We start from the raw sequence: 13236 nt of genomic DNA, 5'->3' as shown, positions 1-13236 counted from the left end.
GATCTCGTCCTTATATAACTTCCACCGCAGTTTGTATCCCGGTTTAAATATTTTACATCATATAGAATTGCGAGGATCTCGTCCTCAACTCCGAATCACAAGTATTTTGCACATTGTGCCAACTGAAATTTTTATTTTCCTTTCTTTCTTCTTTTCAATATATTTCATAAACAGTTTCCACAACACATAATGAACCCTCATACCGGTAGGGCATATAATTTATAAAATTGGAATTAATTATTCCGAAACACATTAAACCCATTGTAATGAATAATACAAATTACTTTTGGACTTATAACCCTCAATGGTGTACAAAAATAAAATGACAGACACGGGATCGTATCTTCAAATCTCCCAACAAGGATAAACATATAAGTGGGTCACAAATTTATGAAGCTCACACATAAGCGGAGCATAATAGAAGGACTCATCTCAATATTCAGATCTGAATCCAACTAAGGGGAAATATTCTTTTATAACAAATAGGGATCGTACATGCAACGACACGCACGACAAGAATGAAAGAAGTGAAAATTTCCTAACAGTTCTCTAACCTCTCGAAGATAAGTACAGATGTCTCCGTACCGATCCGCAAGACTCTACTAGACTCATTCGTGACTCGTAGAACCTATGAACCTAGAGCTCTGATACCAACTTGTCACGACCCAAAATCCCACCACAGGCGTCGTGATGGCACCTAGTCTCTAAGACTAGGTAAGCCGATTTCGAATACATTTTGAAGCCACTTTTTGAATTAAATAAGTAATCAAAACTAACAACGGAACGAATATGAATATACAACCTCCCAAGACTGGTAGTATTAAGCCACGAACTCTAACTGAATACATGGGATGATCACGAGGACCGAATATACAATACTGTTTGATTAAAATTTAACAGTACAATGAAATGAGGACCCTAAGGGACTGCGACGACCAAGCAGCTCTACCTTGAATCCTTACGATCCCGCTTAAAATCTGCCCAAGTATGATATCTCCAATACATGGCTCTGCACAAAAATGCGCAGAAGTGTAGTATGAGTATACCACGGTCAGTACCCAATTAGTATCAAGACTAACCTTAGTGGAGTAGAGACGAGGTACAGTCAAGACACCCACTAGTCTAATAACCTGTGCAATATAATATACAAAATAATATAAAACAAATAACAATAAGGGCAACATAAAACAACCAGTGATATGCACAGTAAGACAATAAAATCACCATTAATATCGCTCAACCATTGATAAATATAATTACACCCAGTTAAATCAAGTTCTTCAATTAAATATCTTTCACATATTATTCTTACGAATAAAGCTCTTTTTCAAATATAATTTCGTTAAATAAATATCTTTCAAATAAAATTCTTTGATATAATTCTTTTTGAATAAAAATCCTTCCAAATAAATATTTTGAATATAATTCATTTCATAATCATAAAAATACGGGTCTCATTCCATTTTTATATTTTTCGTAAATACGGGTCTCAACCCATTTTTATATTTCCACGGCACTTCGTGTCCATTATTAAATCATCATATTTTACCGTCACCTCGTGCTCACTTTTTATATCACAGCTGCACGGACAGTTCACGTGCCAATATTATTATTATTTAATCACAACACCTCGTGCCCACATTTCATATCACAACTGCACGGACAATTCACGTGCCAATATCTTCATTATTTACTCACGACATATCGTGACCACATTTTATTTTATAATCCGCCTAACAATAGCCACAGGCTCTCAATTTTAACATAAATTAGATTGTTATCAATTAACCAACAATAAGACAAATTGCACAAGGTATAAAAATAAACACAAAAATCACAATATCACATGAAAATTACCAACACCACAACTCCACATCATCACATATCGTCCCTGACATTATCCACCCTTATCGCTCATATTGTCACCCTTATCGCTCATATTGCCACCCTTATCGCTCCGCTCAGACAATATCAGTAGTCACCCTTATCGCTCCTATTGTCACCCTTATCACTCCTATAGCCACCCTTATCGTTTTACCCAGACAATATTCCAACAAACACAGCAACAGTCAAATGCCACCCTTATTTCCCCAAAATAATAACTCACACAACACAAAAATTTACATGGAAAATTATCACGACAATCTAACAAAATCAATTCTTATCACAATTTGCCCAATGCCACAACCAAAATTCCAAAGATACAACCAAAATTCCAAAGATACAACCAAATCAATTAATTTCATAACAAATAGCCAAAGGCCCCACACAATGTGTATAACACCCAAAAGCAATTAATAGAGATAGAAATTACTCAGCATAAAGCAAAGCCTTCATTAATCCAAATTTAGATAATTATATTAACACTTCTTCTTAATCTTGCTTAATTAATTATTTGCATAGGGAAGATTCATATTGAAATTTAATTTCTAAGAAATATCAAACCAACAATACTCACGAAATTACATAAATTTCAAGTAACAATCACATCAAATTGTCATATAAAAACAAATTCAATAACAAGGATTTAGGCATGGCAAATAGATGATTTAATAAATACTAACAATTATTTACACAATTTGCCCAAGACTTTAACTCAATGAATTTTGTACATATAAGCACGAGTACGTACTCGTCACCTCGCGTACACGGCTTTTCACATTTCACAAATGGCATATAAGACTCGATGCCTAAGGGGTAATTTCCTCACTCGAGGTTAAGCAAGACACTTACCTTTTTGAAGTTATACCGATATTCCAAAATCGCCTTCTTGCTTGAATTGACCTCCGGACCGCTCAAATCTATCCAAATTAATTGTATAACTTCATTAAAATTCATCAAAAATAATTCCGGATAATAATACGTCGACTTAAAAATTTATTTTAAAAAGTCAACAAAAGTCAACGAGGGACCCGCTCCTCGGAATCCGACATAATTTTCATGAAATCCAAACACTCATTCCGATACGAGTTCAACCATACCAATTTTATTGAATTTCAATAACAACTCGACCTCCAAATCTTAAATTTTTGTTTTTGGAAGATTTTACAAAAATCTTGATTTTCCTCCATTTAAATCCGAATTAAATGATTGATTCAAAGGTATAATCATGAAAATTAATCAAAACTAGATAAGAATCACTTACCCCAAATACCCACGCAAGAATCTCTCCAAAATTCGCCTTCTACCGAGCTCCCAATTTGATTTTTGTATTATGAACTCAAACCCCCATTTTTGGGACTTCTAATTCTGCCTAGGTACGCCTTTTTCGCGTTCGCAACCTCTGTCTCGCGTTCGCGAAGGCCAAAAACTCAGCTGCCTCAAATTCTTCTTCCCGTTCGCGTGACCAGCGTCGCGTTCGCGAAGATCTGCCCATGCATAGTATCGCGTTCGCGTTCAAGCCCTCGCGTTCACGATGCCCTCAAGCCTTACTGCTTCGCGTTAGCGATTGAAACTTCGCGTTCGCGAAGGCTAATGACTCCGGGCTCAGTCCCCTCCTTCCTTCTACGCGTTCGCGAGTGTCACCTCTCGTTCGCATAAGTTCTTCAGACACCCACCCCTCCGCGTTCGCGAAGGCCAAATCCAGTGGCCTCAAAACTCCTCTTCGCGAACACGGGACTCTCTTCGTGTTCGTGAAGAAGGAAATCAGATACCAGATACAGCAGTTCCGAAACAACCCGAAATGATCCGAAACCACCTCGAAACATATCCGAGGCCCTCAGGACCCCGTCCAATCATACCAACCAGTCCCATAACATAACACAAACTTGCTCGAGACCTCAAATCCCATCAAACAACATCGAAATCATGAATCGTATCCCAATTCAAATTTAATGAACTTTGAAACTTCAACTTCTACAATCGATGACAAAACCTACCAAATCACGTCCGATTGTCCTCAAATTTTGCACATAAGTCATAATTGACATTACTGACCTACTCCAAGTTCCGGAATTGGATTCCAACCCCGATATCAAAAGGTCCACTTCTGGTCCAAATCTCCGAAAATTCGATTTTCGTCATTTCAAGCCTAAATCAGCTACAGTTTTCAGATTCACAGTCCGGACATGCTCCTAAGTCTAAAATTACCCAACGGAGCTAACGGAACCGACGGAACCTCATTCCGGAGTCGTCTCTATACAGTTCCAACTACAATCTAAATCCTAAGACTTAAGCTTCCGTTTTAGGGACCAAGTATCCCAAATCATTCAAAATCATCTGGTAATTGAATTCAACCACGCACGCAAGTCGGGTCATTATAGTAAAACTCTAAGAATGAATTATTTTAGCCTTGAGTTCTCTTTTTCCCGTTGAAAGTTTACAAATCTTTTCCCAGTATTTTTTGTAATTGGGGGATCTTAGTAGTTCAGTACATCAGTTAGTTAGCTACATGAACTTTTATATTATTTGTCAGCAGCACTTGTATTCTTCCCCTTGTTATTTTTCCTTCCTCTCCTCCATAGGTATAATAAAACATTAAATTAACAAACTACTCGTCATAGTTTCTTGCTAGATGCAATTGTCAACATCAAATTATATATGTTAACTTTCAAATTTTGAACCTTTTTTTTAACGATTAAGTCATCGATTTGACTAGCAATTTTAATTCTCAGATCAGATTACCAAAAGGCAAAAGCTACATCGTGACACTACGTGGAAACATGCCTTCTTAATTCCCCTTTTTGTTTCAGTTTGTACATGTGAACGAGTGTATGTTCCTCTTACCATTAGTTGTATAAGTACTGTGTACATACTATTAATTTCTTAGAGAAAATATTGTTTATACATAAAAATGGTGTTGGATAATTGTGATGACCCAAAAGGTCATCTTATGCTTCAGAACTCGAATATACGCTCTTAAGCCTTTAAAATCTCATTTTACCCTCCTCGATTTGCGTGCGCAATCCGAACGTGTTTCCGAAAAACTTTTATGTTGAAAATTGATGAAAATAAGAATTTTTTCCTTAAAAGTTGATTTAGTTGATTTCGGTCAATATTTTTGATAAACGGACCCGGATCTGTATTTTGATGGTCTCGGTGGGTCCGTATCAAATTATGGGACCTGGGCGTATGCCCTGAATCGAATTCGGAGGTCCCTAACTCGAGTTATGAATTTTTGATGAAAATTAAAGTATGAAAATTTAGTTATTTTTAAGAATTGATTGATATTTGGCATTGTTAGTATCGGGTCCGTATTTTGGTTCCGGAGCCTGGTACAGGTTCATTATAATATTTAAGATTTGTCTGTGAAATTTGGTGAGAAACGGAGTTGATTTGACGTGATTCGGACGTCCAGTTGAGAAGATAAAACTTTTAAAGTGTTCTTGAGAATTTCATTGTTCTAGATATTATTTTGGCGATTTGATCGCGCGAACAAGTTCGTATGATGTTTTTATACTTGTGTGCATGTTTGGTTTGGAGCCCCGAGGGCTCGGGTGAGTTTCGGATAGGCCACGGGATGTTTTAGACTTAAGAAAATCTGATGTTTCTACTGTATCTGGTATCTGATATATTGTGCTTCGCGATCGCGAAGGGGAACCTGGGCTGGGGAGGATTTACTCTACGCGAACGCGAGACCATGGTCGCGAACGCCGAGCATTGGGGGGAGTTACTCTACGTGAATGCGACCGGCCGAACGCGAACGCGTAGCTTTAGCTAGGCTGGGCAGGGGACCTAGGAAAACTCTACGTGAAGGTTAGGCGGTCTAAACCTTCGCGAACGCGTAGAGCCTCCCGCGATCGCGTAAGTTCTTAGGAGGTTGTTCTTCGCGAATGCGACACTGTTCACGCGAAAGCGATGAACACTGTCGTCCAACACTTAAAACAGAATCAAACACGGGATTAAGCTATTTTTTTCACATTTTCAAGAACCAAACGGACTAGAGGCGATTTTCAAGAGTTATTTTCTTCCCCAAAGTGTTGGTAAGTAATTCTAAATTATTTTCTTTCAATTACCCATTATATTTCATGAATTATCAACCTAAAATCTAGAGTTTTCATGGTAGAATTAGGGGTGTTGAGTAGAAACAAGGAATTTCGAAAATTTTGGGATTTAGACCTCAATTTGAGGTCAGATTCCAAAACCAATTATATATCCGGGTTCGAGGGTGAATGGGTAAATGAATTTTGGTCCGAACCTCGAATTTTGACCAAGCGGGCCCGGGGTCGATTTTTGACTTTTTGGAGGAAAATTTAGAAAATTCAAATTTATGCAATATAATTGATTCCTTTAGAAATATTTGATATTATTGAGTCATTTTTGAATAGATACGAGTGGATTGGAGGTGAATTCTAAAGAAAAAGTTGTGATTGAGTATTGCTACATGTTTAGACTAGTGTTGTTAAATTGATTGTTCTTATTATACTCATGGACCTTCTGGTGATAATTGAGTATTTATTTCGAAGGTTGAGATTTATATTGTGGAGCTAAATGTTGAGGTAAGGCTTGTACTTGTTATTTTATCTCCTTATTATTAATTTTTCATTGCATTATGGTAAGGGAGAGTGTTAATGCACAAAGGGTGATGATGTGCCATATTGTGAGCGTTAATGCACGAAGGTTGATGTCATGCCATATTATGAGTGTAAAAGCACGAAGGGTGATGCCGTGCAATATTGTGAGCGTTAATGCACGAAGGGTAATGCCGTGTCATATTGTGAGTGTAAAAGCACGAAGGGTGATACCGTGCCATATTGTGAGTGTTAATGCACAAAGAGTGATGCCGTACCATATTGTGAGTTAACATGCACGAAGGGTGATGCCGTATCGTTTCTATTGATTTTATGGTGAGGTTGAGAGTAAAAGCACGAAAGGTGATGCCGTGTATTTTTCCTTCACTGTATTCATTGTTCCTGTTGATTCGTAGTATATTGGTGGTTCCAGTTATCATTCTGCTGTAGTTCTTTATCTCGTATTTCCCCCAGCATGTTTTCCCGTCCCGATATTTTCTGTCTAGCTTTTTATTACTGTTATTTGTATATATACTGTTAAATTGTACAGGTTGATTTGTAGGTGCCTTGCCTTAGCCTCGTCACTACTTCGTCGAGGTTAGTCTCGACACTTACTAGTATATGGGGTCGGTTGTACTGATGCCGTACTCTGCACTTTCTGTGCAGATTTTGGTACCGGCTCGGGTTGATCGAGATTTTTGCTATTGGACCACTATCCGGAGACTCAAGGTAGATCTGTCGATGTTCACAGACCTGAAGTCTCCGTCTATCTTTTCTGTTCTAATGTTTCTTTCATTCAAACAGTTATATTTCTTTCAGACTATTACTTGTAGTGAATTCTAGAATGATCATGAATTGTGACTTCAGATCCGGGTGGTAGAAATTAATGCAGTTTTTATATTATTCCGCACTCACTATACTTCACCTTATCTAATTGTTGTTATTTATTTAATGGAATAAGGATTGGTTTAATGATTCTCTAACGTTGGCTGGCCTAGCAAGTGAAATGTTAGGCGCCATTACGGTCCCGATGGTGGGAATTCCGGATCATGACAATAATACTCTTTGTAAAAGGAGGAAGCTCTAATTTTATAGCAAGTGAATGAATATTGAGTAATATTCCTATTATGTCATCAATAGAATCACTATTCGATTTTATTTTTTGAAAAAATAAAGAATATTGGTGTTACACGATTGCAGGAATTCAACTTGAATTCGAGGATCGCAGCACTGCCTCAGGATTTATTCAAGAAAACAGTAGAGAAAATGGATTCGAAGAAGAAGAATTCGAAGAAGAAGAAGAAGAAGAAGAAGAAGAAGAAGAAGAGAAGAGAGAAATTAGGAAGAAAGTTTATGTATTCATTGATGATCTGAAAACGTAGCTTACAACTCTATATGTACTGATTACATGTATTCAAAATGATAAAGCTAGATTCTTTTCTAACAGAATTCTGTTATGCTAACTACCTTAACGAACTGTAACTAACTTCCCCTCCTAGTAACTAACTTTTGACTTTCACTACTGATTCTTCTACATTTGAGCTTACATCTATAATCGTGTATCAGTACTGCCCTCAATCGAAGATCCTTGACCACAAGGATCAAAAGAAGGAAACCCCGTTTGTAGGACAGTAACAAACCCCGAAGTAGCAGCCTCAGCAGGGAGCCCTTGCCGCTTAACTAAAGCTTGTGCAACAGCTTTATTTCCTTTCTTCACCATTCTCCTTTGCAAGATTGATTCAGGACCAGGCCAATAAGGACTGGTCACATCAATAACTGGAGGATAAGATGAGATGGAACTTCATAACATCTTTTCAACAGTGACACATGTACTGTGGGGTGAATCTTAACTCCAGCAGGAAGTAATAAAGTGTAGGCAACTAAACCCACTCGTTTAAGAATCTGAAAAGATTCATAGTATTTAAAGGCTAGTTTGTGGGATGAGTGGTTGGATATAGTCACTTGCTTATAGGGCTGGACTTTTAGATATACCCAATCAACTACATCAAATTGTTTATCACTTCTGTGGGAATCTGCTTGTTGCTTCATTCTATGTTGAGCTCTTCTCGGATGATGCTTAAGCAATTGTAGTTTTAGTTCCATGTTGACCAATGTGTTATCAACTTCAACTGAAGCTGACTCCCCTAGAAAGTAGGGTAGATGTAAAGGAGGTGGTTGGCCATATAATGCTTTATAAAGGGTGGTCCGTATGGATGAGTGAAATGAACTATTATACCAGTACTCAGCCATAGACAAACAGGAGTACCAATTAGCGGCATCTTCATTGAAGTAGCACCTTAAGTAAGTCTCAAGACTTCTGTTCAACACCTCAGTCTATCCATCAGATTGGGGATCATACACAGAAGAGGTATTCAATTAAACTCCTTGTAGTGAGAACAGTTCTTGCCCGAAATTACTGAGGAAGACAACATCTCGATCACTAGTAATGGTATCAGGTAGGCCATGTAATCTTACCACAGTGTCTAAGAACGCTTGAGCGACTGATTGAGCAGTATAAGGGTGCTTCAATGGAATGAAATGACCATATTTGCTAAGCATGTCCACCACTACTAGTATAACATCATAACCATTGGACTCATTTGAAATCCATACTAATTTGAGACCACACTACATATGGAATGGGTAATGGTTGTAACAAACCAGGATAAGCAGCCAAGTCAGATTTGTTCTTTTGGCAGACATCACATTTCTGCACAAAGTCTTTTACCTCCTTCCTCATGTTCTTCCAATAGAACAGTGTTAGTAGTCTCCTCAGGGTAGCTTCAACACCTGAATGGCCACCTTGAGGAGTTGCATGCCGCAAGGTTACAATTGTTCTTCTCAATTCTGGCACCTTGCCTATCACCAATGTGCCCTTACTTCTTAGCTGACCTTGAAACCATGTGAACTGTTTGTGAGTATGTGGATCAACTTGGAGTTCTTCAATGAGTTGCTTCAGCACCTGATTAGAGTTTCAACTATCAACTATAGCTTGGAAGAGATCAGTTTCACCAGACGAAACCATCAGTGCCAATAATTCAGCTCGTCACTCTAGAGAGGGCATCAACTACTTTGTTTTCCACTCCCTTCTTGTACTCTATTAAATAATCAAATGGCATTAGTTTGGTTAGCCACAGCAGTTAGGAATTAGTGTGTAGAGTATGTTCCATAAGATACTTCAAGGCCTTGTTCTGATAATGAATTTTTGTCCCAACAAATACTGTGACCATTTGGTTATTGCATGTACCATGGCCAATAAAACTCTATCATAGAAAGATAGAGCTACAGTGCTTTGGTAATAAAGCCTTTCTAATAAAAGCTATTGGATGCCCCTCCTGCATAAGTATACTGGTCCAATGCTATAGCCTCTAGCATCAGTTTCTATATTGAAAGTTTTGCTAGCATTTGGTAGAACTAGAACAGGAGCTTGGGTGAGTGCTTTTTTCAAAGCTTACAACTCTATATGTACTTATTACATGTATTCAAAATGATAAAGCTGGATTCTTTTCTCACAGAATTCTGTTATGACTAACTTCCCCTCCCAGTAACTAACTTTTGACTTTTACTACTGATTCTTCTATATTTGAGCTTACATCTATAATCGTGTATCAGTTGGATTCAGAAGATAATGGATTTTTGGAAGTGTTAACAAATAGAGAATTATTAATAAATTTTATTTTTTGAGAAAATAAAGAATGTTGGATCCAAAAGAGAATGAATTTTGTGAAGTGCTAAGAACATATAGAATTATTAATCAATTTTAGGTTTTGAAAAAATAAAGAATGTTGGATCCAAAAGAGAATTAATGAGTTTTTTGAAGTGTTTAAGAACAGGTTGGAGATATCACTGCTAACCACGTGCACGAAGGCAAATGCATGTGCCCTTGTCTTTAACATGAATTGATTGGTAATTATGGATTAGTTGTACTTGTTTGGCACTAGGGATAAAGGTCAAATTTAATTGAATGTCCGTTTTTTGTAGTTTTGGTCTTTAGTTGATAGTAGAATAGAAAGAAAACCAAAATTTTGTACTCTAAAGCTAATTAGTGGCTAATAATTGAGGACATATCTAAAAGGAACTAAGTAAATATTTCCCAACTCCGTTTCATTATCAAGTCGGTGCTACATCCAACTTTATATATTATTTCTTCATCTAGCTTGTCCCATATAAAGTTGTTTGCAAAATCATTTAATAGTAATAAATTATAAAAATTAAAGAATCTAACCCTAGCAGGATAAGGGTTTTGAATGATTAAAAGATCATGACTATTGAAGTAAAATGGTGAACAACCATTTGATTGAGCTAAGGACCAAATACTTCAAATAGTCTCATGGTTTCCCAAAATTGTTTTTAATTACTACATAAATACTTCAATTATGCTCCGATTGTCATAAAAGGATTATGAAAAATTATATTAGTATTACTCTAGTATTTTCTTATTCTCATATTTCTATTAGTTACATGTTATTTCTTTTGTATGTTATCTTATTATCGTGTTGTTAGTACATGTTATTTCCCTTGCTTATTATCTTATTATCTTGTTGTTATTATTTTTTTTTTCAAGGCTTTTTTAATATGATATTCCTTTTATTAACTTTGTTGTGACTATGTTGTCCTTGAGCCGAAAGTTTATAGGAAACAATTTCTCTGCCTTCACAAGGTAAGAGTAAGGTTACTCTCTCCAATTCAATTCTTGAATTACACTGAGTTTTTTGTTGGTGGGGTATTGTTGTAAATATTGCTAGAAAAGAAGCAATGTCTTTATAGAGTCTAATTCATCTGAGTTAATCATAATAGTCGTCACTTTTTATTTAGCAATTGAACTTTGAATTTCTTAGGTGTATTTGAGATTATATTGTTCTTTTTAATCGTATTCAAAAATGCTTTCTTGTGTCCCTTATTTATGTCATTTTTTATGCAATTCTACTCAATACTCGAAATTCACACAAAAATTAAATGTTTTTAACACTGATTACTTTACAAATACATCATAGCTTTTTGGAACGAATACTGCCATCTTTAATTGTGAAGCAGTGAAAGAAGAAAGCTGGTTGGAAGTAGACGTTAGAGGCACTGACAAGAGATAAGTCGATAAGATGACACCAAAAGATAAATCAATAGAATAGCCAGTGGTTTGTGAATTTTGTGGGGATGCAACTGATATAAATTCTTGATTTGTTGACAGCTGCAACTATTTTTGACATTTGCATTTAGTGCTATCACCAAACGAAGTAGGTGAGATATCACTTCCATCTATTTTAGTAATTGGGATATGTTAAAACTCAGTGTGGGATTTATAAGTTACTGGTTCCCGTCAAACGAGTAACTATTCGTATAAGTTAACTATACATAGATACATATACACATATTCATTTGATGTTAATATTTAACTATAATTATTATAATATTAATTTGAGGTTGATGTAAAAACTCATAGTAAATTTTAATTTTTGATCCATCTCCGCGTAAAAGGACACCTAATTTAATGTTTGACCTTTGTTTTAAAGAGTAAAGACGCACCTAATTTGATGTATGGTGCTTAGGTAATAAGTACTATCAATACGAGTTGTGGTGAAGTGATAAGTACTCATCATTTTTGACTAAAACTTTTTAGGTTCGAGCTTTTGGTAAAGAGTCGTCTTTGTTAAGGAGCGTTTTACTCCAATAGAATTTTTCTGCGCGAATTCGTATTTAAACGGACCAAATGCGCTCGAACACCACGTGAAAAACCAAAAAGAATAAACCCAATGCTATTATTTTGTTATTAATGGAGCAGCGGTCTATATTTTCTATTATTCAGTATCAAAGAAAAGGCAGTATTAGTAATAGGAAGTTTATCTTCCCTACAATGTCCTCGAATGATCAAAATGCCTTACATTGCGAATAATTAAAATACAAGGATAAAGTTGGAACATAAAAAATAACCTTGTCGCGGACCAAACATATAGCTGTTATATTTTTAATAGGTAAAATACATAAACAATCCATTCAATTTTGCACCATTTTTCATTTTGGCACTCTATCTCAACATTGTTCTATTTTGGCCATTCAACCCTATTTCTTATGTTTTACTTTAACACAAAAGCTGAAACCAGTGGAAATAATATAGCGCGTGTGTATACACAAATATGAGGTGTAATAAATATCCAATTAAATATTGCCACTTATTTTTTCATCTATGTCAAACGGGTCAATACTAAAATACCCGAACCCGACCGTATTTGGGTAAAATTAAGGCCGCTTCTTATTTTCTCTCTATCACAAATCCCTACCCGACTAATAGTACCCTAAGCTCCTTCCCAAATTCATAATCGCACATGATGAACCCATCAATTATCGGTGGTTTCTTCATCATTTGAAGACGAGAATCACATTTCATCAACTATCATATTCATCAACATTCGAGACTGATTTGAAGAGTAATTTTGATTGTTGTTGACTTTTGGTAGCTTTATTACTTCTGGAAGTTGCAATTTTAAGTTGTGTATTTTGAAAGAGTTGGTTTTGTGTAAAGAATGAGATTTTGGCAGCTGACAACTGAAGTATTATATTGTTTGGCAGTTGATTTGTGCTTTATTTGAATTTTATTCAACTCTTGCAAGAGTTGGTTTGTGTAAAGAATGAAACTTTGGCATATGGTGTTTGAGACCTTTTTAACAATCTGAAACTTTCTGTGTTTGTTATTGTTTGGGGCCTGTCAATTAGAAGCTTAAAAAGTTCATTCTTCTGCAATTTACTACGTAGCAGTCCTATGAAATAAATTCACAAAAAAATTAATCAGATTAAA

This window comes from Nicotiana tomentosiformis, chromosome 9, assembly GCF_000390325.3.
Source record: "Nicotiana tomentosiformis chromosome 9, ASM39032v3, whole genome shotgun sequence".
Taxonomy (NCBI): domain Eukaryota; kingdom Viridiplantae; phylum Streptophyta; class Magnoliopsida; order Solanales; family Solanaceae; genus Nicotiana; species Nicotiana tomentosiformis.
The sequence above is the reverse complement of the archived record's forward strand: the minus strand, read 5'-3'. Positions refer to the sequence as shown.